Source organism: Artibeus jamaicensis, unplaced genomic scaffold (genome assembly GCF_021234435.1).
Source record: "Artibeus jamaicensis isolate MK-2021 breed Jamaican fruit bat unplaced genomic scaffold, CSHL_Jam_final contig_797, whole genome shotgun sequence".
Lineage (NCBI taxonomy): Eukaryota > Metazoa > Chordata > Mammalia > Chiroptera > Phyllostomidae > Artibeus > Artibeus jamaicensis.
In genome coordinates this window covers 26,958,903-26,984,565 of record NW_026521977.1, presented here as the reverse complement: position 1 = coordinate 26,984,565, position 25,663 = coordinate 26,958,903, and the positions used below count along the sequence as shown (strand labels likewise).

The 25,663-nt window shown below is 53.6% G+C and overlaps 1 protein-coding gene across 5 annotated transcripts in view; it reads right to left on the bottom strand.

Moving 5' to 3' along the window:
• Positions 1 to 25,663, bottom strand: part of TSPAN18 (tetraspanin 18) — a 158,598-nt gene that overhangs the window by 121,499 nt on the left and 11,436 nt on the right. For 3 of the 5 annotated variants that reach the window (XM_053673034.1, XM_053673038.1, XM_053673037.1), the window contains one exon: positions 5,343 to 5,424. The gene's annotated coding sequence lies outside the window, so the exon portion shown is untranslated. Of the gene's footprint in view, positions 1 to 5,342; positions 5,425 to 5,735; positions 5,858 to 20,600; positions 20,689 to 25,663 lie in introns of those variants that run through there. The other 2 variants (XM_053673035.1, XM_053673036.1) reach the window with 2 other exon arrangements.

Genomic DNA, 25,663 nt, shown 5'->3' with positions numbered 1-25,663 from the left:
GCAGCTAATGTTGGCTGCATAGACAGAAAAGCAATAATTTGCTGATTGTTTAGATGAGGAAAATGAAAACTTACTACCCACAATGTCAAGGAGCGGTGGCTGCACACAGCACATGGGCCCACCTGGCCACGCTCTCACAGCCAGCCATGCCTGGTGATGGGACCTCCGGGAGGGGACACTCCCTGACTCAGCTTCCTGAGTCGATGGGTATGAGGAACTGGGACAAAGCTTCCTGGGCAAATTTAAAACAATACGATAATGAAAAGAAGGAAAACGTTCTGGGGGTGGAAAATATCCAAGAAGGGACCAAAGGACCGGGGAGCTGTCATGAGTCACACGTGGACGTGAGGCTGGCCTGAGGCCAGATGCTCTGGCAGAAGTCGGGCTGAGTGAGCAGGAAACTGGGGTGGTGAGAACCCGTCATCCTCGTCCCAGGTCCCAGCCGGAGGGCGAGGGGGAAGCAGGAAGCGCGATGAGGCCTGGGGCTTCTGCCCCTTCCTGGGCTTACACTCGGGGCCTGTGCCCCACCAGTCAGAACTAGAGAGAACTGAAGGGTGGTGTGCAGATGGCAATGGCAGCTACATCCACCTTCTGGAACGCTGACCCTTCCCAGGGCGTGGACAACACGCCTGACATACGCCATCTTGGTCCTGACTACGAGTCTGCAACTGCGGTGACCCTCCTCCCCCAACAGGAGAGTGAACCGAGTTACTGCCCAGGCTGATAACCCGCTACAAAACAGCCCTAAAATCCATTTAATGCCAAAGCTATGCTCTCCCTTCTGCATCCTCAGAGGGAGGTGGAGGTGACCACGACCTTTCAGCCAGCAGACGAGAAGGTACAGGGTGCAGATGCAGGAGATCCTGGAGGAAAAGGAGCCATGCAGCCCCAAATGGCAGAATTGGGGGAAGAACAGGGAGGGTACAAGAAAATAGATGTCAGTCCAACACAAGGAGACACTCTGACCTAGCAGAGCCAGCCGAGCCAGCCCGAGGTGGCACAGGCTGCAGTGGAGGCCGGGAGCCCCGAGTCCCCGGAGGCGGCTAGGCTGACGCCCACCTGGCAGGAGCTTTGGGCTGGGGAGTCTACCAAGCATTCAGTTAAGTCCTTCAGCCTTTGTAGAGCTGACCCTTTTGACCCACGCCCAACCTTTTGCACTAGTAGCAGAGAACACTGACCCACCTTACGGAGACAATGAGGGTGCTCAGAGAGGTGGGGCCACCTGCCCGGGGCCACACAGTGAAGTAGAGCTGGGACTGGGACCCAGGGCTTCCTCCAAACCATGTCGGGTGTGGGTCGGAGTTTCACCAAGCTAACCTGGACCACTGGCCTCTGTTCTCTCCTTCGTCATCCCCAAGGCCTTCCCAGAATCAGGGAGGACCAAGACATCTTCCTCACTCACTGCTCCCATCTCCATAATGGCTTCACCTCCATGGTCGCCGCTTTGCTTCAGGGCTACATCCTCTCCCTCCGCATTGCCCTGGACCATTCCAGCAGGCCCTTAACTGGCCACTCAACAGCGCTCCATCCTCCTCTAAAAACCAGTAGTGCTCAACCGGGGAGCTTTAAAATATACTAACACTCCTCCCAAAGTTACACATGAAGCTGTAGACTCAACACAGCATGGTGCTGGCATCAGGACTGACATAGAGACCACTGGAATGGAACTGAGAACCCCAAAACAAACCCATACATCTATGGCCAACTGATTCTCAGCAAGAGTGCCTAGACTATTCCATGGGGAAAGAACAGTCCCTTCAGCAAGTGGTGCTGAGACAACTGGATAACCATGTGCCCAAGAAAAAAGCTGGACCCCTACCTCACACCCTATACTACAAAAATTAACTTGAACTGGATCAGTGACCTAAATAAGATCCCGCTGTCAGATCTCAGCAGGAGGAAGATCCCGGTGCTTCCTAGCTATTGGCTACGCTTCCTAACTCAGCCTGTGGCAGGGGGCTGGCTGGGACGTAAGACACCAGGGACTTCCCTTTCTGCCTGAGCTGCATGTGAGGCTGGCTGGAGAACACAGGAAAAGTGCCACCATGGGCAGCGGAGTGTCACTGAGGGCATGCAGGACGTCTGGACACTGGGGGCACTACCGTGAGTGCCATGGGGTGACGCTGAGCCTGTGGGTACCTCAGGAACACCACAGGTGCCTATAAGGGCCCTGCAGGGGGCCACGGTGCAGGTGCTGTCATTGGCACCATAGGAAGAAGCCACCATGGTGCTGTGGGATACAACTATGGGTGCACGCAGGGTGCCTCCTTAGCACTGTGGGTGCTGTGAGGTGCTATGCAAACAGTTGTTGGGGCGGGAGCACTGTGTTTGTGTCCTAAACTAGCTACTTTTTAGAGGGGAGGCCTAGAGTAATTCACAACTTCTCCGAACCCCAGTCATCCTTACCTATAAAAACTTTATTAATACTTGCTTCTTGAGTTGTGGGGAATATTGGCTATTATCTCCAGAAAGGGTCCAGTAGAGATCATCAGGGTCAAGTATAAACCATGGATAAAGGAAGAACTGTTCATACCCAAGGTGGCCTCACACCCCAGGGTGTCAGAACAGAGAGCTGACACAACCCAGGCCCTGAACTCAGACCATTTTTAGACCAGGCATGGGAAGAGGTATGTGTCTCCAGGGTAACCCCACTGTTCGATCACAAACACCTCGCTCTCACATCTCAAGAGCCTAAGCCTCTTCTAGGAGGTCACCTTGGGAGGCCACACCATTCCAGGGCACTGCCATCACTCAAAGCAAACAGGTGTGCCTGCTGGCAGTTTCCTCACCTGCCCAGCCACCCAGGAAGGTGCATGCTGTTTGCCAGAAACTGAGGCTCTTGGGGATCAAACCAAGCACCTGGAGTCAAGCAGCTACTGCATGGGCAGAGCTGGGACTCGGCCGTGCCAAACCCCACTCAATGGTTCCCGAAACGGCAGAGGCCTGTCTGCCTGTGGCCATATGGTCATCTTTGTATTTTCCCCGGGACCCTAGACATTGATCTGTTTCCTGACTCACAAGAGGAACAAGGCTAAATCACTTTGCTCCCTCGGCCACCCTCCTAAAGGTGACCCCGGAACGACAGCGCACCTGCTTCTTTTCCCTGTGTGTAAAGAGATTCTTTCCCTTTGTTTACGCAGGCCCACGGCTTCCTGATTAGAGAAACATCCGCAGCAGAAAGGTCCTGAGGAAGTTAAGCTTTTTCCGACTCACTCCAGAGCCTTCTGATTGAGAAAACCACGCAAGATCCAGGCTCTGTGATAAGGCAGCAGTTTCCTGTGGGGATCAGCACGGCTGCTGCCAGGCGGATTACAACGACGATTATGGCCCAGGCTGGCCATTGGCCGAGTCGGGGAACTACAGGGCACAGGCGCTATCCAGGGGCAGAGAAAGACCATGCAGGTCCCAGGCCTCGTCACTCCTCTGCCACCATCCAGCTGGCCTGGCCCTGACTTATCTGCCTCTGGGAGCTGACCACCCTGCCTTGGATTCCAGCTGGAAAACCCCTGGCCAGCCAGCAACACAGTCTGAAAGTGTGAGGGTGAGCCGGAGACCAGGGGATCCAGGTCAGTGTTAGTGCAGTGGCCGAGTGCTTCCCAGCCACTTTACAGTGTGTCCCCTCCCCCACAGCAGCCCTAGGGCAGGGAGGCAGGCGCAGGGGTGTGGAGGAAGGGGAGTGTGGGATGCTTTCCGTATCTCATCTCCTCTTCCCCCCCCAACAACCCCACAGGTAGGCATTATACGCCCATTTCAGAGATCGGACAACCAGGACTCACAGAGGTTTGATGAAGAACCTTAAGTTTTACAAAAATTATTGATCAACCTGGCTGGTGTAGCTCAGTGGATTGAGCGCGGGCTTCGAACCAAAGGGTCGCTGGTTCGATTCCCAGTCAGGGCACATGCCTGAGTTGCAGGTCAAGTCCCCCAGTGGGGGTCACATGAGAGGCAACCACACACTGATATTTCTCTCCTTCTCTTTCTCCCTCCCTTCCTCTCTCTCTAAAAATAAATAAATATATTTTAAAAATTATCAATCAAGAAAACAAACATTTTGTTTTTGAAACTTAAGCCTCAAGTCACAGAGCTGGTAAGCAAAATACATTAGAACTGTAGCATGGTTCAGGCAAGGGCTTCAAGCCTCGGTCACGTCACTCACTGCTGCGAGACCCCGGGCAAGCCACTTAGCCCCTCTAAGGCCCGGTTTCCCCCTTTCTAAGGTGGTGCTGATAACAGTGCCGAGACCACGTGGCTGTTGAGAGCACCAGATGATGCGGAGACTGTGCGTAGCACCTCGTCTGGCATGGAGAAGCCCTCAGCCTTGGTTATTCCAACTTCCCTGATCAGCGGGGACGCGGGCCCAGCTCCACTGCACCTCAGAGCCTATTGCCAACCCACTGAGGGTCACGTCAGCCTTTGCCGGAGACTGGCAGTCAGATCGCCTCCGAGCTTTCCAACGCCCCCCCACCACAGCCTTGAAGAGCCCCGCCCGCCCGCCTCTGCCTCCCCCCGTGGTCCCATCCTGCCTGTCACTGCTAGTTCAGCCCTGGTCCTGGAACCTCAGAAACTAAAGACACAAGGGTTGAAACCGATTCAAAGCACAGTGGCCCCACTTTGCAGATAAGGAAATGAGTACCAATGAGAAGAATGGTTTATGAGGACTCGTGAGGCACAAGGGTGGCGCGGGCCGGGCTAGAGCGAGGTGTCCGGGCTCCTCTCCACAGCCTTCCATGGGGCCTCCAGACCCACGCACGTCCTGGGGTCAGAGCCGCCCAAGAAGCTCCGGAGCCCCAGAAGTTCACTGGGGCCTTTTCATTCTCAGTTCCATCATGGAATGTGAACTCTGTCCAGAAAAGCCTTGGGACGAGGAGGTGGATGAGTCACTTTAGGAAGGTATTTCCGTCTCCCAATCCCAAGACCAGGGTGGGTGTGGGGGAGGGGAGGCCTGGGAGGGGTCCTCACCGAGGCCAGGCCTCCACCAGCCGGCAGGACCTCTGCCTTCCCTCCAACAGCTCACTCTCTCCAACCCTCTGACCTTCGCTTCCTGGATGGACTCAGGAGCAGCCACGACCTGCAGCCCCTCCACAGGGCGGCCACCAGCCTGCTAAGACCCCACTTGAGCACCAGCCTCTCTCTCCTGAACCTTTGCTCCCCATCCCTGAACAAACATCTGAGGGCGGGGACAAGAGTCAGGCCGCCCTTCGCCTGCCCTGCATTCCTCAGCTGGAGCTGAGAGCCCTCTCACTCAGAGAGGGGGGCTCTGGAGGGCAGGGGGTGCACAGGAGACCAGACCTTCTTATGTGACTACATCGAGATGCCACTCCACCATGCTGCCAAAATCATACCTCTTTCAACGAGTAGCTTTTCCTTTCAGGGATGTCAAGATTCTCTTGAGGTTTCTTTCTGACAGTGGCTTCAGGAGAAACTCTAGAGGGAGAAGAGAGAGAAATAACTTTTAAGAAGGCATGGGTTAGTGGGGAGTGGGGCTTCTGCGGTCCAGCCCAGTCTGGACAGGCACCCACTCCCTGAGGGGTCGGCCCCCTCCTTCCACCTCTGCAGGCACAGTGGCCAGACAGGGACTCCATGGCCAGAAAGACAGAGCTAAGCCCCCCCGGGCCCACACAGGCCTGCGGGGTGGCGTGTCCAGTGCCTGCGGACTGAGACGCATTTTCAGTCTTCTAAAATCAGCCCCGGAGCCTGTGCCGTGTCCGAGTGATGACACTGAACATGCTCCTCACAAGGCTGCATCAGCTTCTCTGCTTCTAGCTAGAATATCGTCAACTTGGTGCGGGGACTCCATTTTCCTCAGGTGGTGAGAAGGATTTCTGAGTAATTTTGAAAAGGCAAAAGGGAATTAATCATTGTCTAATGAATGCAGGCTCTTGGGGCAGAGCCAGACTTTCAAGATCTGGTGTCCACGAAGAGATAAGAAAAAAGAGGAGGGGTCTTTGGTGGTGGAAAAAACAACTCAGCCCCGAGTTCAAAGGCCAAAGTCCGACCTCTCCCCTCTTCCCCTCTGTCTGTCTGAGTCCGCAGGCCACAGGAGGATTGGCTTCACCATGTCCAGGGCACGTACCTGCCTGCCAAGGCTTAGGCCAGTCCCGGGGGACCAGGTCACTCACAGGCACAGCTGAGACACAAAAGCAAAACGTACAGCAGGCAGAGAGAGCCAAGTTCGCCGACCCCCTCCCGACTCCTTCTGCCCTCAGGGAGCAGGCCGCACAGAGCAGGCCCTGGTCCCGTGTCAGGCCGCCTGAGGCGAGTACGACGATAATCCCGACGCCCTCTCCACTGCTGTGAGAAAGTATTGCCACTTCAGGGAAGAGGACCACAAGCTCAGGAGGAATTAAATAACTTGCCCAGGGTCCTGCTGCTGAAATGGGACAGAGCTGGGACCAGAACTCAGGTCCCTGGGAAGTCACATCTGCTCCAAGTGCCATCTCTGCAGTGAGAGAGGTCAAGCAGTGTGTGTGCGTGGGGGGGAGTGGGCAATGAGTTCAAGGTCTGCTGCACGGGCCCAGCGTCAGTGCACCACAGCCCCAGGGGACATTTTCAGAACACCCCGCTAACCGATGGGGAGCAGGGCCTGGCCGGAGGACTGGGCCTCTCTCCACCTCAGTTCCCTGGTCAGTGTCAGCAGGGGGACCTCAGGACTAAGACAGCAATCAGAGGGATTCATGATACATATAAACACATGTGTGTGCATACATCCTATATGTATCCCGTGTGTGTGTATGTGTGTGTATGAGGCCTGTCCTGAAAAAGCCCAGCTGTTGCCATATAACAAGAATGGTTTGCATGACATCAGTGTAACCTGGCAGCCAAGGAGAGTGGACTGGAATGCACATTTGTGAACAATGACAACTTCACTGTTACTTAGTCAGTGGGGGCAGTAGACACTGTTGAGTGAGCATGTGTGCTGTGTGGACATCGCATTCAAAACGACTGTAGGGCAATGAATCTGCATCAGATTTTGCATTAAGGAGCGTGGGCTGCGAACCAAAGGGTAGCAGGTTCAATTCCCAGTCAGGGCACATGCCTGGGTTGCAGGCCAAGTCCCCAGTGGGGGCCACCTGAGAGGCAACCACACATTGACGTTTCTCTCTCTCTTTCTCCCTCACTTCCCCTCTCTCTAAAAATAAATAAATAAGTAATCTGAAAAAAATTTTGCGTTAAGGTTAAACATTCTTCCGTGGATGCATCAGAAGGCTTTCGGGGATGATTCAGTGAGTGCGGCACAAATGCCTCCGAGATGGTGGAGAGTCCGCTGCAGGTGACCCACTCTCTGCAACAAGCAGAGCACCTGGGAGTGGTCCACTCGGTCCCCCACGGCCCAGATTGGTGCCCTGCAACATGCGGCTTTTCTAAAAACTAACGTCACCTTTGAGAGGGAAGAGATCTCAGACCATTGATGAGATTCAGGAAAAATACAAGGGGGCAGCGGATGGGGACCGGGAGAACTGTGTGAGGTCCCAGGGTGCCTCCTTTGAAGGGGAGAGAGGAGGTATCGTTATCTTCTGTACCATGTTTCTCGTATCTTCTTTAATAAATGTCTCTGTTCTTCATATTACATGGCTCGATACTAAATATCATACAATTTACATTAACTACAAATTCAAAGTTCTTCCTTATCCATGTACCATGACCTTCTAGATCTCGTTCTGTATAACCACATCTGTGTGAACATGTGCCAACATAAGCTCACATGCAGACAGTGTGACTTTACACAAATGGGATCTTACCACAGATGTCCTACAATGCCACTTATCAGAGACATCATGTCTACCCACAACTGAGAGACTACACAGACCTCCGGAGTCTTTCTCATGGCGGCACAGTGCCCTGCAGTTGATGTGGACCACGGTACATTTTCCTCTTCACTGTGGGTACGTGGTGTGTTTCTGCCTCCGGCCACTCCACCCTTGCAACAGCCCCCACAGCTCCATATGGGATCGTCCGTGCAGTTCCAAAGCCTGGAGTGGACGGCTAGGCCGAGGCCCTGCACGCCGTGCCTCGGAATAAACACAGACAGGCCTCCTTCCCAAAATGCAGGGTCACCTCCCCTCACGCAGCGGGGGAGAAGGAGCCCCTTTTCCTGGATGCAAATTGGAACCCAGGGTTCTGTCTACAAAGGGCATTTCTCGTCACCTCCCAGTGGCCTGGGAGGACGAGTCCCCTAGACAAAAGGAGGAATCGATTTCTTGGCTTCCGCAGATGGCCAAGGCTTCACCGCCCTAGGGGCATCTCTGAGGAACTCAGGCCCACCTGGGCCAGCCACTACATTTATGGGCTCAGAACTGATAATGAGCTTTTATGAGCTCCGGGGACCTTGAGGAACACGTATTAATGTCAAACATGCCTGTCAGCCACGCAGCCTGGGTGAATGTCACACGTTAACGAAATGAAAGGCCGCAGCCACACGGGAAGGAGCTGGGGGCTGCGTGTCAGGCGGCGCAGGTAGGCCCGTCAATAACAAAATGACTTTCCAGGCGCCGAACTCCGGGCCTGGAGCTGCCTGCCGTCTTCGGAGGAATTCTGCCTTCTCGCCGCCTGAGAGGAGATTAGTTTATTACCAGTCTGCCAGGAGGGGCAAAATCCAGCACTAATCCTAATTCCCATTTAAGCAAATCTGCTTTGTGTGAGAGAAACCAGCTGGGCTTGGAATTTCTTCCCCCTTTTCCCTGCGATCTCATTCCAGCCCCTCCTCTTCTTGGAGGAGGGAGGTCAGCGCAGATGTCGGACCCAGAGTTCTCTGCGGAGGGAGGAAGGGATCCCAGGGCTCAGGGCCAAGAGCGGGGGCTGGTGCTGGGTGACGGGAGGGAGTGATGAAAGATGGTGAGCCCGGCGGTGGTGCTCACTGTCCACCTCGTCCCAGGCTCTGGAAAGGAAGGGCCACCACCCTCCAGGGCCCAGACCTGGTCTTGCTTTGAACTAAGATTCCCCAGGTTTAAAGTGGAATAGGTAGAAATCCCCAGCGCCCCCCTAACCACTTCTGTGACCCTGAGCAGGTGACCTCCCTACCGTGTCCCTCCACTTGTCTGGGAGGCAGGGCTGACGGCAGCGGGTAACTTCTACCTGCTGCGAGGGTCCCAGGAGGAGTGGTGCCCAGGGCCCAGCAGAGGGCCTGCCCTACCATACCCTAGTTCTGGAATCTAAGACTCTGGACTATATTTTATGAACTAAGAAAGAAAACACTGCCAGTTAAATAATTATGACAGGTCACTGTTTGTATGACACATCCTGGCTTCAGAGACATTCAGATACTAAAAATAAAGTGTGCCTTACACTTTATTCTCACTGTGAAACATGGTGAGAACTTAATCAATGGCAGTGCGTGTGGTGACCATCGGCCAAGTCCTCCCGCTTCGTGAAGCCCGGCTCAAAACCCAGACCTCGTTTCCCCTCTTCTTCCGAACAACACGCACCTGCACGGTGTAAGCAAAACCAGCTCCCAAGTCCTAAGCAAAGTTCCGAGAGCCACTCTGGGGTCCTGGATGAGGTGTTTCCCGCTCTATTTTTAAATTAAAACAGGACACACCTACACGGCAGCGCTCACACCACAAGTGCGCAGCCACTTTCATATCTGTTTTCACGGACAGAGCGCCGCTGCGTACCCGACACCCACACCAGAGACTCTTCCCAGTCCTCCCAGTCACCGTTTCTCTTCCATCCCATGACTCTCAAATCAGCCCCGACTCTCCAGCCCCCCACCCCCGCCCCTCCTGCCTGCGATCGGCCTCACCCTTGCCCGTCTGCTCGTTGTGAACAGGCCCCCGCCAGGTCAGCCAGTCGCCTCTGTCCCCCCCAACCTGCTCTCCCCTTTGCTGTAAGACTGAGCCCATAAATGTGGGGTGCCAAATCTCTCCTGTCTCAGCGGTTCCCAGTCTCCCTTTGCCTACACGGATGGACTTTTATTATCTTGTCCCTCGCTGCCCATTTTCCTGGGCCTCCGTCAGGCCCTCCCAGTATACACAGCCCCCACGGTCCAACTGAACTCACCCGCCCGGTGTGGACAGTTATACTCTACCGTGCTGGCCTGAGCTGGGGGTCAGATGAGCTGACAGATTGTAAGTGGTTCCCACTGCACCGGGCAAAAATAAGCAGATGACAAACAGAGGAAGGAGCAATCTATAAAGGAGAATCTGCTTGCTACTTTCTGTAACAAAAGTGGTGGCCATGATTAGTGGTTCCAAGTTACAGTTCTCAGATCCTTCCCTCCCTTGGGGATCTACACAAAGAACAGATGGGATCTACACCCCAGACATATGCTAACACTTAATTCACGACAGCTGGACTTTCTGATTATTTTGTATATTAACTTTCCACATAACACTGAAGACCACTAGTTTAGAGTCTCTTGACATCCTAGATCCTGAGTCAGTAGGATTTCAGAGGAGGAGGAGAGCTGGGAAGGCTTCCTGGAAGAGGCATCAAGGAAAGGATGAAGGGAGGTGGTCAGCCCAGTGATGAGCCTTTTCCTGGCTCGCTGCTCTACAACCCCCAGCCCCCTCTCTCCCTCTCCACTCCAGCCACTCTACATCTCTTCCTGGCTCCCTGGTGGAGCTGCCATCCTTCTGAGCCCTGTGATCACAGGGACTCTTGGTCTTGTGCCCCGAGAGGGGCAGCATCCTCAGTGAGACCCTGGAGGAGGCACAGCCCTGGGCCTCTCGCCCCCACACCAATGCCAAGCCACAGGATCCAGGCTGAGGCACTGCCAGCTGATGCAGGGCTTGTTGACACATAAGAGCTCTGCAGTTTATGGCTCCAAAGCAAAACCAGGGCTTTGTTTTGCTTTGTTTTAAATTAGCAACACAGAGGGTTGGCATGGGGGTGGGGGAGAGGGAGAGGAGCCAAGGCACATTCGGGAGGAGTTCCTGCTGTGTCCTGCATCTCAACTATCCCCAGAGCAGCTCCTAATGAAGCCACATCCCTTCTCTGCATCTTCTCTCCACCTGCACTGATCTCGCTGGGAGGGAGGGTCTCCCCAGCCCCATCCCACCCTGTCACTCAGCCCCCATCACCCAGTTCCCATAATGAGTCCCTGACCGGGCCTGCTAATTGTGCCTCAGGGTCACCGTGGGGCTGAGGTGGGAGCCATGACATCCTGGGAAAAATTTGGATTTATTTTTCCTGCCTAAAGGGAGAGCCGCTCTCCACAATTAATTGGGCAGAACGCAGTGGGTGTTGGCACAGCTAGTAAGGGTCCCAGTGAACAAGGAACTCCCAAGCAGAGCCCATGAGCTCTTGGTGGCCTGGGGAGGATGAAAGGGCCGGAGTGGAGGGGATGTACCAACCCTGTAAATTAATACGTGAAGCTGCTTATTCTCAATGCAACTGTCACTAGTAATCCCCTTTCACTGGGTCTGGGCTTTTCTGCAGGCAGCACATGCTAGCCAGGGTCTCCCGTGCCCTCCTCAGTAGCACCTGTGTGAGGCAGACACGGACCCCCAAGGTGCTCAGCTGAGCAGGAGGGACAGCGGGCAGCCTCTGGGAGCCCGTCACCAGTGGGAACTGCCCTGCATTTGCTCCTGTTCTGTCCTGTCTGGAAGAGCTTTCTTGTTACCTGAAGGAGGTAAAGACACAGGCTATCCATCCTATGCATCCGCTGGAGCTCACATTACACCTGATCTTCACTCTTCTTCCCTCCCACCCTGCGAGGGGAGTATTACCACTCTTCCCATTTTGCAGAAGAGGAGAGAGGGTTTTTCTGTAACTAAACACTGGTGCATCATTGGTGGAGGAAGGGAGACGGAAAACACAGGGGATAGCATCCATAGCATCTGCTAGGTAAGGCTCGGTCCCTCCCACAAGGTGGGGCTGCCCAGCAGACCCGATGGTTTGAGGGACCCGTCCCTGAAGGTGGAGCCTGGCCTGCCCACCCCTGCTCCATAGTGCCATCCGAGTGAACAGACACACACAAGACACGAAGAAATAACTCTTCTACCATGTGGCCAGCGTCCTCCTTCTCTCTAGCAAAGGAAGAACCTGAGGCCCTCAGAGGTTGGGCGGCTCATGCCCAGGCACGGAACTGAATCAGGCTGAGGACCAGAGCCCATGGTTTTGCTCTCAGCCAAAGCCCTAAGAGTCACTTCACCTGTGTCCAGCCTGCGCTGGGCCAACCCACAGATTCACCCTCCCAAGGATGAATCCAAGAGGTTCCCAGACCACTGGGCTTTTGTGCAAAGATGCTTGGGGTTCAAAGGCTACAAGAAGAACCAGTGCTTCTGGTGACTGGTTCAGGAAGGGCAGAGCCTGTCTTAGGGCTGAAGTTGGCTTTGAGACTGATTCTGCCTCCACACGCACCAGATCTTGACCTCAACACGGACCCGCCGTGTGGTCTCACATACACAGGGATGTGCTTCCGAGGATCCTGCACCTCCGAGAGAGGCAGGACGGTCACGCGCTGCCTGACGATATTTTGTGGTCAGTGGCAAACCACACATGCACGATGTTGGTCCCACAAGATCCTAACGGAGCTGCACAACTCCTGTCACCTAGTGAGGTCACAGCCACCACAACGTCCGCTGTTTAGGTCTCAGCTGCCAGACTGGACGTCAAATGACAGCAGCTTGCATCCGCCACGTGGTGCATGGTGCTGCTGCTGTAACAAACCTACTGCGCTGCCAGCCCTACAAAAGCACAGCACATACAAGGGTGCACAGTGTGTAATGTTGACGACGGCATGTATTTACTATACCACAAGGGGGGAACCCCCCCAAAATGAAGTTTACTCATAAAAAATTGTGCATTTATTCTTATGTGTTTAAACGTCAGTCACCTTCAAAGTACCCTCCATTTGATGCAATACACCTACCGAGACTTTTTTCCACTGCACAAAACCATTGTCAAACTCATCCGTTTTGATGCCTTTTAGCACTTCTGTATTTTGCTGCACCTCTTCCATGTGAGCAAGACAGTTCCCGCTGAAGACTTTTCTCATCGGGAAAACCAAAGTAAGTTGCTTGGGGCAAGATAGGTGACTAGGTGATGGGGGAACTCAAGTGTTGGAGTATTTTAGTTTTAGGTAATAGTTAATACGCTTAGTAGTTAACGCGTGTAAAAAGCCATTGTTTCAGGAACTGAAGGTACGGCCCAACCTTATTCCAGGAGGCCACAAGCAATTCGACCTTTGTGCTCCAGAAGAGAACGTAAGCATTCAAGGTGGTAGCTGAGCCACTGTGTTCCAGGGACAGAATCCCACAGCCACCCAGGACACAGATGAAGAAAGTCACCTAGGACCTAGGACCCAGATAGAAAGTCACCCATCAAAAAGATGAAAGGAAGTCAGGGAAACTGCCTAACTGCAGCCTTTATCTGATTAACCTCCTTCCTGAATTCCAAATCCCTTGCCTACACCTTTTTTCCCTTGAATCCCAAATCCCCTCCCTACATTTTGTCCCCTTATAGAAAGTCTGGCTTGAAAGGAAAGGTAAGCTGGTCTGTGAAGATACAGAACCCGCTGTCTTCTCAGATGGCCGGCCATCTGAATTACATACCCATAAAGATTCAATCCCTGTCTCTGCTTATTGGTTCTGGTGGTGACAGGAAGCACAGATGCTACTTTTCTAGTTTCATAGGGAGGATGGGACTTGGGGGTCATGACATTTTTGGTCAAAAACCGACTATTCAGCAGTGTGGGCAGCTGTGCTATAAATCACCCATCATGAAATGGGCAAATGTGTTGAGTCTTCAAAACTGAACGCAGCCTCTCACAACAACGCCAGCTGGTGCACTGATACGGATGGGTTCCTAGGACACTCACCTAGCGGGGGACGCCTGTACTACATGGGGCCCTCCCTCCAGAAGATAATTCGGGTATTTTGGGTGGGGCGGGGGGGTTCCTCCCTCATATTTATCATTACTTTAGAGTGTACACTTTTATTTATTAAAAACGAGAAGTCCGCTGTAAAACAGTGTGCTATGTTACACTGGCAGCAGCCTCACACATCTCGTGTTTACCTCGTCTCCAGATTGCACCATTTCCTCTTGTGCTTGATATAATTTCGTGTTGTTCTATAAATTCATGGTAGCCCAAGTGTCCTGTGTTTACGAGGTCTACGGGAGCATGCGGTAAGGCCCTCAGCCTTCACGGCCACTCACCAAGTCGCCCAAGAGCAGCTTCCGGTCCCACAAGCTTCATTCACAGTCCTGAGCATCCAGGTCACACCGTTTGCTATCTTTTAGAGCACATTTTGACTGTACCTTTTCTCTACTTAGATACACAAATACCTGCTACTGTGTTATAACTGCCTGTGATAGTCAGCACAGTAGTGCGCTGAACAGGCTGGTAGCCCAGGAGCACCAGGCTACGCACACCCCACAGCCTGGGCGAGGAGTGGGCTGTACCACGTAAGCATAAGTGCATTTCATGATGTTCACACAATGACAAAATCAGCTAACAACGCGTTTCTCAGAACGCATCCCTGTCGTTAAGTGACACATGGCTGCATTAAAAAGCCACGTGACAGTAATAGAGATGTTTCCAAACTGGCCACCCTGCAGCTAGCAAGGAAGCTGAAAGCCGAGAACTCCTAACCAGAGTAGAGCCAACCGGCCAACCCCTACACCTGCCAGTTTTCCTCCTCAGCCTGGGGCTATTCATTCAGACTTTACAACCCACAGTTGTGGTGGAATGGGGAAAACTGCACCCTAATTCTTTGTAATTCTCCCCTGCTCAAGTCCATGTAAATATATTCTAATGCAGAAAAGGTTCTGCAGGGGGTAGGACGGCAGAGGCATTAGCATTTTGATGGGTTTTCCCAACACGTGGAACAAGAGAGCTGTAAAATTCATAGTGAAGCGATTAATCCTTCCAGCCACACTTCTCCCTCCCCAGCTGGCGTTAGCCAAGGAGTTTTACCCCTTTAAGCCGTTGATTAGGAAAAAAAGTCAGGAACTCAGAAAGCTCAGTCTTACCAGACCTACAGAGAGAAGAGACAGATGGGTTTTCTGGACTGAGTGCATGTGGAGAGCCCTCCAAACACAATTAAATGGCAGGTTCAGGGGTGGAATTGATGGAAAAGGTCGTGAAGCTGCGCGGGGGTTGGGAGTGTGACTCAACACAAGGGCCGGGGAGGAGCCTGCTGGTTCCCACCAGCAAGGTCCACCCGTGGTAACCAACAGAGGCCACTCCTCTTCACACCCGTGGTCACGCACTCAGCAAGCACCTCCACGGTGAATCGCCTGCTAGGTGCTTGGGAGAGAGCGCAGCTCAACAAATCCCTGACTTCAAGAAACTCAGTCTAGACAGAGAGACAGGGAATTGGATGGTCACACTAAAACGAGGTGGTGACGGAAGCCAGTGCGGCTGCCCTGGGACCCCAAGGAGGGGTGGGGGTACCTCTGTCAAGGTGGGTTTACAAGCAGGTCGCACCCTCTGGGGAATTCTGGGTCCTCCTTTAAAACCTTCCTTTGAAGATGACTGCGATGGACTGTTAAGTGTAGAAGGGGAGGGGCGCCGCATTTTCTCGTGTATCGGCAGGAAGGGTATGTAGACAGTGTTGGGAAAAATGATCCCAAACGTGGAAGTCAGGCAAGGAGAGGCCTGTCTTTTCCCCACCACGGTGGACCTTTGTTTAGCAGGCCCACCCTGCATTATCTAGGGGATTCCAGAAGAATGTAACTTTAACTCCTGAGCAGGTACATTTGCATCTGTAGGTCTTGAAGAAAAGATGGCTGCAGACGTGAAGATTTTATTGCCCATAGGACATTAGTCTGCTTTGCATTCAATCCAGCCGTCACCCCGGCACTCTTTCTCTGCTGCCCAAGTAGCCACAGTCCCTCCAATTCTCCCGAGAGCCAGCTCGCTATCCTGCTGGCTCCCACATTAACGAGCCAAGTCGACCTTTGACCCACGTTCCTTCTGCATTTATGAGACTTCACAGGATTTACAATTTGTTGAAAGTACCACTCTGACAGTACATGCCCAACCACACCACACACGCAGGGGGTGCTGGGAAGGGACGCTGCAAACGTTAGTGGTGGGCGTCTTCCCATAGCAGGCATATGTATGCATGTGCCTTTATAGTCAGGAAAAAAGTGATAAATAGGATTTTTAAATGGAGAGACATCCCCTCCAATCTAAACCCCTCCATCCGAAATTCCTCAAATTAATAGCTAATGCAAAGCGTTTGCTAAGCCTATCTGGGGGGTGGGGCGCTGAGCACTTTCTGTGGCTTGTCCCTGAGGTCTCACCCCCCCTCCACCCACGACAGGAAGGCACTATCCCCAGCCCCACTGTTCCCCCGAGGAAATGGAAGGAGCTAGCCTCACGTCACAGGTCTGAGCAGTAAGATGGGGTGCATACCCCGGGCAGCCCTGTCCGGAGGCTGCCTGCTCAACCACCCGGCCAGAGACTGGCCTCCCACGAAGAGCAGGAAGAAATAAATACATCTGCCAGGCTGCCAGGGTCAGGCCTGGGGAAGGCCGTGTTCCCACCCACTCCCAAAGCACACGGCGTGCTGGGAAGCCAAGCGCAGGCCGCTCCAGCCTTGAATTGAATTCACATGTGTCTCTTCCACCCTTGCAGACAGGGACCAGATCTTCTCCATTCTTGACCCTCTCATCACTTTGGGATGCGGGTGCAAGGGTGCTGGGCAAACGTCTCAGAACGCCTCCCCACCTGCTGCTGGCCAAACCTGCTTACGCACTCTAGAAGCCAGCCTTGGACTGCGTTAATAGTTCGCTGCATCTCCCTCTTCGCCCACACAGGCACTACAGCACTGGTTTATTACCTAGATCATAAAGCAAAGGGCAGACTGGCTTCAGCAAAGACAGGGTTTGGTGCGTTTGAAAGGGCCCTGGCCTAGGAACACAAAAGGCCAAGGGCTCCTCCGCTAAATCACTGTGTGACCTTGGGCAAGTCAGCAAACCTCTTGGGGGGCACGGCACCTGGAGTTTAAGATGGGCGGGCGGGGGGGGGGGGACGGCGCGCTGTGCGATGACACCCGGAGGTTTTGCCAGCATCGATCTCGCCTTGGCCGCCGGGTGTTTTATATGCAGCAGGCATGGAGCCTTCCCCAGCAACCCACGCCCATTGATTATCACTAAAGCACTTCTGGTGGCAGGTTACCACGGGCTAAATCTGTGCAGAAATTAGGTTTGGAGGGAGGAAAACCATGTGATCTCAAAATCCAAACCGGGGGTGGGGGGAGCTGCAAGATGGGGAACGTGGGAAGTGGGGAGAGATGCCTCATTTAAATCGGGCTCTTGAGAGTCCCTACAAACCGCCCCATCTGTGGGTTCATTCTGGTCACAATTTAGTTATTTATTTTGACCAAACACCTGCAGATTCAGGCAGAATTACTTGGGTAAATACTGTGTTTCAAAAGCTTCCAAATAAAAGGCTCCATTTTCCTTGATTGAACAATAAATATCCATCCAGCTTTACCTATGGCTGTGAGGAGGCAGGAGAGGGAATAACTCAGAAGTGTCAGCCCCGACATAAGGGTCAGTGTGGAAAGGCACGTCTCTAGGTGATTGGGATCAATGGGCAGAAGAAACACAGGGGAGCCCTCTCACAAAATCGGGAAATGCTGCTGCTAATGAAAACGATTCTAGCAAACGTGCTGCTTCTGATGCCTAGGTGAGTTTCTGCCCCTTTGGGGACCTCAGTTTTGGGGATCTACCACCTCTTGGCCTGCGAGGCTGAAAATGGGTTCCCCACGGTTTCCTCAGGAGACACCAAAGTGGAGGGGAGGTGGGCAGGGAAGCCCCCTATCCTGCTTCAGTGTAGAAGCCCCGTTCTATTTCATATTGGCTATTCCGCGTGGAACTTCCTTTGACTTCTACGGCCACTCTTTGACTTCCAAGGTAAGTTGAATGCCACTGGACTAAATCATCCCAGACACGTTTTCACTTCTGTATTTGGAATGCCCAAGATGGTACCTTGGTTAAGAAACCCCAAGGCATTCCAGTGGCCAAGTGGTTTGTATCCAAAGGCATCGTGGCAGCTCATGTACAATGTCACTCTAATTCCGGGGCGAGGCTTTCCACGCCAGGTGGCAAGCTCCCATCCCTGGCGAATGGGTCTTCCAAGACAGATAATGAAGCCACAGTGAGAACGAGTGTGCATAGGAGCCCTGACATCGTCCTGGGTAACGGGTACCGCCCTGTACCTCTCAGTCCACACGGCAACCTGACCCAGCAGGTGTTCATCTGCTCTCCGTTTTGCAGATGGAGAACCTCAGCATCCAAGGGCTGGGGTAGCCCACCCAAGGCCCCAAGCTCCTACGCCAGGATCTACCCCCAGCAGCCTGATTCTTAATGACTGCCTAAAATCTAACCCCCAGAAAACCGCAGAATACCGTGCTGGAAGGGGACTCGGGGATCACCAATCCCTCTCCTCCGTTTTACAATGGGTGACTGAGGCCCATCGAGGGGAAGGGACTCACCCCGGGTCCACGACGAGTTTGTGGCAGAGCAGAGTTAGAACTCCGGCTCGCACCTTGAGACCCTGTTTCTCTGCACTCCACCTCGGCATCCCTGGGCCACTCGGGATGCACAGCCTGACTCGGTGGTCGGCTGCTTAGCTCCAGTGCAGGCCACCTCTCAGCTGCAGACCCAGCCCTGCCACTGCCACACCCTGTGACACACGCAGCCTCATCACGTCCCCGGTGCACCTCCCCTGAAATGGGAACGACGGCAGCACTTCACCTGCGGGGCTGCTGCAAGGGCAGTGTGTCCCCCGCGGTGTGTTCCGAATACATTCCAGCTTCTCCATCCTGGGACGGGGGAGAGGGGGACGCAACACGAAACGAATCCTTCTGGTGGTAGGGTCTCTGTCCTGAGTGTTCCGCCACCCCTCCCCCACTGGCAGGGGCAAACAGACCACAGCCCCAGTGTCCCTGGTCAGCTCTGCCAGGGACATCAGGAGGAAGAGGAATGAAACCGACTGAGCCTGATGCTGTGTCTCTGAAGTCAAGACTGAATCATCCTCTTGAACTTCCTGTTTTATCCTGACCTCATGTTAATTCCTAGCTCGAAATAAAATGATGTCTCTTCAGTACCAGGAAAAGGCTACAAAGTAATTTCAGGTTGGCACACGGTCTGCCTAATGAGATCAGATCCACTCATTTGCAGACTCAGGGAATTTAAGACCCAGAAAGGACCTTATCTTGAGCATCTGAGGGCCTGCATAAGACAGTAATCATCTCCCTGAGTGTAAACTGATAGCTTGGCCTCCGTGGGGAGGGAGCAAACTGAGGCCCAGAGAGGTCAAGTGATTTGGCTCAGGTCGCCACAGCCACGGAGCAGGTCAGTAAAAGAGATAAAGTGGGAACCAGGTTTCCTGACCTCAGGCTCTGCTGGGGTGGGGGCAGGGTGGAGGAGATGGGAGGAGGAAGCGGAGTTTCAGTGCGAATTTGCACACACATCTGAGTGTGTGTAGTTAAGAGAGACTGGGGTCCTCTGACGTAGAAGGAAAAACATTTGGGACCATTTCCAGTTCTACCTGCACTTAAATTGAGTGAGAAGATGAGTGTGAACCAACGAGAGGGTGGATGAGTGAGCAAGAGGTATGTGAGTGGGGCAAGTAAATGAATGAGTGAGAGGAAATCCGAGGGCTGGAGAGAGAGAGAGAACAAGGGGAGGAAAAACATTTGGTCCATTTTCAAGTTCCCACAGTTGAATAAATCAAAACAGATTGTGTTAAGACAAAGAGGCCATTTCAAACCACATCCTTTACACCAAAAGCAACCCCAAATAGCCCACTAGTTGCTTTCTCATAACCAGTACCAACAGCAACAATAACATTCAATCATATTTAGGTTCTCGAGCAGCAGCGATGAGCCAGGTACGACTAGTGCCCATTTTCCAGGTAAGGGCTATGTGGTGTGGAGAGAGGCAATCCCTCGGTCCCCACACCTCCCCACCCAAGTGGTTTCTGGGGTAAGGACGCCGGGAAGGCAGCAAAGATCCAACCAACGAGCTTCTAGTGGGAACACCATGTGCCTGAGAACCATCCCCTTGAGACAGGGCTGCTCCTGGCTGTGAACAGAATGGAGAAGATGGTACCAAGGAGCAGGGAGAGAACACAGCATGTCCCCAAGCTGCCCCACAAGGCAGAGTGGAAGCCCCCCTGTATAGGAGTGCCTGGTGCCCTGACCAGCAGGATTAGCTGCCGGGAGCTGCAGTCACCACCCCCCACCTGTCCCCTGGCCCTGACTGGCCAGAGGAATGCCGTGCCTTTCCATGCAAGCCATGCTCTGGCACACAGGATGGGCCAGGGAGGAGGGCACTGCCAGAGCCCCAGAGAACTTCCGTCTCCCACCCCAACATCGGCAGAAGGAACACTGGGTCCAGGGGCTACACCTCAGTAACCACTGAGTCTCCCCTCCCGATGGGCATGAGGGGACGCCACCAGGCCACCTCTGCTCTGTCAAGCGTCCACAGCCATCAGGCATGCTGTGCATTTTCTAATCAGGGTCTTTTCCTAATCCCAAACAATTCTCTGAGGTAGGTGCTACTCTTCCTACTTTACAAATGGGTAAACTGAGGCTCGGAGAGACTGAATAACTCATCCAAAGTTACCAAGATAGTAAGTTTAGGCAGAGTGTGGATTCGACCCCAGCATGACCAGGAAGCCTGTGCTCCTCCTAACTCACCTTCAAAGCCCTTTCCTCTGATGCAGGTTGGGAGTCCCAGAGGGCCGCATTTTGTTGTGAGTTCCAAATGCAAATGCCAACAGAGATCCTGAAACAGAATGGGAGGGAGGCACACCCCACTTAAAGGAGGCAGCTGCTGCTCATCCCCCGGCCATTCTCATCACACAGGAGTTTTATAGAGAGTGAACAAGCCCAGAGAGGGTCAGTGCCTTACCTAAGGTCACACAGCAAGGCTATTGCAAAGCTGGAACTCGAACCTACCTCCCCATTTCTAATCCAGATCTCTTTCTCTCCACTCCGTGGGAACTCCCACAACCAATTAGGAACCAGTGGAAAAGCCAGAAATATGATGGTAACCTACCTCATCTTAAATCTATCACATTCGTTTCACTTCCTCCCCATGAAGTGGTAAGGGGCGGAGACCGGGTAAGTGGTAAGTGCCCAGGCTGGCTGCAGACCGGGCTTTCCGCCGCAGCCAAGAGCAGGCACGACGTTCTCATGCTGATCTGGCTCTAAGCCAGAGGTTTATCCCCAGTGCAGCTGAGATTGGTGATCGGACATCGCTGCAAATTGCCCTTTTACCAGGTGATGATACACACAAACCCAGGGAGGGGCTCCACCATGAAGGCGCTTCCAGCAGCAGCCTGGTGTTTTACCGCTTCCCCTCTTTATTAACGTTTGCAGAAAAACCCACAGTACATTTTGCTGCAAATGAAAACCGAGCAATCTCACACGCTCCCTTCAACCAGGCCAGATGGATCCTTGTTCTTCGACCCTCGGTGATGCTTGAAATTTAAAAAAGCAAACTAACTAAAAGCTCCCTAACATCTGCAAATCTGCCTTTTGAGGTCATTTTGACAAAAATACGCCCCAAAGTGGGGCATATCCTGCCTCTGGACCACTTTACCTTCACCTCCAAAGTCTCCTTATCCTGTGGAGCTTGGGGGCTTCCACGGTGAGGGAGGGAGGCAGCCAGTACACCCCTCCGCTTCGGGAGGGGAAAGCGGGGCTCCAGAAATGGCCGCCGTCTTTGGGGGACTTCTGGCTACCCCCAGAGGTGGCAGAACTAATGTAACAATAAAAGGACCCAAGTGCAACTCAACGTGGGGCCTTCCTAGCTCCAGCGCAGGTTTTCCCGCGGGGTCTAATTCACCCTTCTTCCTCAACCTTGGGGACGCGCCGTTTGTTCACGGCGAGACTTGCACGCTGCCCCCCAGAGAGGCCTCTCTGGCGCTGCGCTCAGCACCCCACACGTACTCGGTTACTTTGGGCTCTCACCAGGGTGCACGGCTGCTGTCTGGTTCCACGCAGAGGGAAAAAGAAGAATGAAGACTTAACCAGTCCAAGGTTACACACAGCAGAAAGTGGCAGGGCCAGCACTCGCCCGAGGCCTGACCCCACGCCCATCTCCAGCCACTGCATCACCTGCTCTCTTCCCATCACCCACTGAACTGGTCCAGAGGGGGCCTTGACCTCACGCTGTTGCTCCTCACCCCATAGATACAGTCGGCCGTGGCCTTCGACACGGCACTTATTTCAGACACAGCCCTTGGTGGCAACCTAAGGCAGGCAGAACCCATACAAGAGCACTTGGGTACACATACCTGCATCATCAGCTCCTGAGTGCTTTTTGTGGGGTGGAAGGTGCTAACTCTGTTCACAGCCTCTTGTTAACTGACAGAAGAGAGCCGAGAGCTAAGATGACCGGCAACACCCCACAGGAGGGCTCTCAAGAACAATGTCTTCTAAAGAATCACCAGGAATCACCATGTACCAAGGCGTACTTTAGCCTCAGGGCACCGGGCAGCAGCAGGAGCCTGGCCAGGACCAGAAAGAAAGGGCCTCTGGCAGAGGGAGACCCCGCGTGGAGGAAAGGAGGGCTACCTGGGTGCTGGACGGGCCCTGTCCTCCATCACTCTGTGTAGGAGGAGGGCCACCTGAGTCACGCACACCCTCTAGGGAAGACCAACAGAGAGAAACTCTCCACGTCCCCAGAGGGGGCCTGAGGCCGGGGAGAAGCTTGGGAGATGAGGGGAGCAGGCAAGAGGGCCCAGCCTGAATATGCCCGGGGGCTTGAAGACCCAGAAAGTCTCCATTATGCAGTATCGGGCTGGAGGGTTCTGCCACCTCTGGGTGTACCACGCTCAGCCTGAAATCTTCAGGAAAAGCCTGGTACACGGAGAAGAAGGAAAGAATGAATAAATGCCTACACCAAGCAACACCAGGAGCCCCTTTCTGCATCCAACAGAGCTCAGAAGCAAAAAGGCCCTTAGGATGGAAAAAGCCAGGCCTTTCTCTGGTTCAGACAAACCCTTCCGGTTTCACACATGCCCCTCCACCCACTGGGTGATGTATGGGTTCGATAATCTCAGCCAAGTGGGCTTCCCTTCCATAAAACGGGGATTGAAAAATCGGCATCATCGGCTTGCTGGGCATCAAATGAACCAGTGTCTGTGGGCCTACCACGCAGGTGGGAAAGTCCTGCTGTGCTGCTGGAGAGCAGGGGAGGGGAGGAGAGCAACACGCCGGGGCGCCCCACGCCCCGCCTAACGCCACACACTTGATCCGGCCTGTGCTGTCCCTTTGTGCCGAATGGGGAACCTGAGGCTCAGGATGGAGAATCTGCCAGATGCCGTGCGGCTGGTGAGGCGCATACCCAGAATCTGAACTCGGATCTGCGAGGCTCGGAACCCAGAATTCTCACTTAGTTCCATTCAAAGGCCGTGCGGACTCTCCAGGTGCCTCTGGGTCTCTTCCTGCTAGAACAGTGTTACATGTTAATCCCATACATTTCCCACCAGCAGATACACACACATGTACGCACTCAACTTTAATTTATTATAATTATTATTGTTTTTCCAAAAAGACTCCATCAGTGAGATCTTTTCTTCTTTACACAGCCACACAAACATACGCCTACCTCACAACTAGGGAGAACAGTGTTTGAATACTGGTGGGGCGACTTAGAAACAAAAATTGCCCATTATTTAAATTCAATTACATAGCAACCAACCACCTTTTTAAAAAGAATATTTTTATTTGAGCTCATTGTGCAGCAAATCATCAGACACTTTCTTTCTTCAAAACTACTTTAAGAAGGAAAAATTATCAAATGAAAGGGAGGAAATGTTATGCATATCATCCCAGCTATTGAAAATAATGCTGATGGATTTTCCTCTTTTGCTCTTAATTTATTTAAACAGCATCCCCCATTTCCATGAACAACCACGCCTGGGCTTCCTGAACCTTCCCAAACACTCTGCTCCAGGGAATTCAGGGCCCTTTGGTCGGGGTCCCTGGCCCAGACTCGAAGGGGCAACTCTAGAGTCAGGAGACCCAGGGGACAAGCAGCCTCGCTCCCCCGTGTGTAGCTGAGATGTCAGAGGGTCACTGCAGAAACGAGAACTTGTCTGAGCGGAAGCAGAACCAGGCTCTAACCCTGACTTTCTGGACCCCTAGTCCAGTGCACTGCCCATCTCTTCCGTTGGGGACTATAGCAACAGTGATTACAGGATGGGTCTAGGCTGCAATCCAGCTCTCTTGACACCTCCACCCTCACTCCTCCAATTCCGTGGTTTTACCTCGTTCCCAGGCCTCATGGGGCCCATCAGGCTCTGAGGTCGGCACCCAGGGCTCCCATCTGGCCTCTGGGCTCAGAGGAGGGAAAGGCAGGGAAACTCCCAGCGGTGGCCCCAGCTGTGGCCCCAGTTGTAGCCCCTCTGCGGCCCCAGTCAGACCGCTTGCACAAGGCGCAGGCAGTGGCCTCAGAGGTCACTCTGTTTGCCTTGGCTCCGCTGCCGGCCTCCTCAGCAAGAAGCCACTGGAAAGGAAAATAAAACAACAACAGAAAGCCCTTTGATCCTCCAACAGGCAACCCAGGGGGAAGGTGGAAATCACCCTCTGTCATGACCTGCTGGCCTCTCATTCCTAAATTCTCTGCAAAAGGTCCCAAGATTCTTTCACAGACCCCACCTGGCCTTGGCACCTGGACCCCATGAGATGAAAGGGTCAAAGTGACATCTGTGAGGACCAAGCAGGGGTGGGCAGGGGCAGAAGGAGGCCGGAGAGGGCCAGGCAATTGTGGGAAAAAGGAGCCACTGCACACAGGTGGTTGCCACAGATTATGGAGCATCGGGAAAGAGGTGTGTGCGAGAAAGGCACCGCAGCCCACCACTGGGGACTCAGACAAAGCAGCGTAGCTCTCTCTGCAGGAATACGAGGCATCCATCATGAAAGGATGTGTTAAGTAAGAGACGCATGAGCTGTTGTGCTTTCCGACGCCCCATGGCCCGCCCGGGAGGCCCCCTGCAGCCTCAGGAAAGAGCCCTGTTCCGGTGGTCCCTGTTCGAGAACCCCTTCTGTCTCTCGGCGTGAAGGTGAGCTGGAAGTATGCAGGTGCCCATGTCCCCAGGAGCAACCCTCGGCCCGCGAGAGATGGAAGTTGGTGTCCACTCGCTGGGATGACTCTGAGGTGAACTTCCCACGCATCACTGGGAGGGTTCCCAGTGGGAGGGGAGGAACCCCAGCTGCCCACAGAGCGGGGCAGCTCGTTAGCGCACCTTTGCTTGGCTTTCCTCCCCTTCCAGCCCGCTCACCTCTCTGAGACCAACCTCATATTGAAACTATTTGCACCCAAATCCTTGCACACAGTCTGCCCTGGGAGACGACCAACCAAAACAAGACAGAGATGTACGTGCTAATGCAGAACAAGTGCAAACTTGCAGGATGCAGAGGAGGAGGGATGTCACATCACCGCGTATAAGAAACAAAGGGCGCTTTCTACACAGATGTGCTGGTCTGCGGAAGAGCAGCTCCAGAGAGACGGGAAGCTGGTGCTACTGGCCGGCCTGGAGCGAGGAGACCGGGTGAGGACTGACAGTTTCCACTGCGTGTACTTTTGTTCTACTTCCATATCTTCTGATTATTTTCTTCCTCAGACTTGCAGCAGAAAAACATGATGCTTTTCAAAGAGTTTCCGAGAACTGGAAAATCAGTAAATGCCCGCTGTAGAGGGAGAAAACTCTGGGGTCGGTGGTCTCCCCCTCACTTCCTGGGACCCTCTC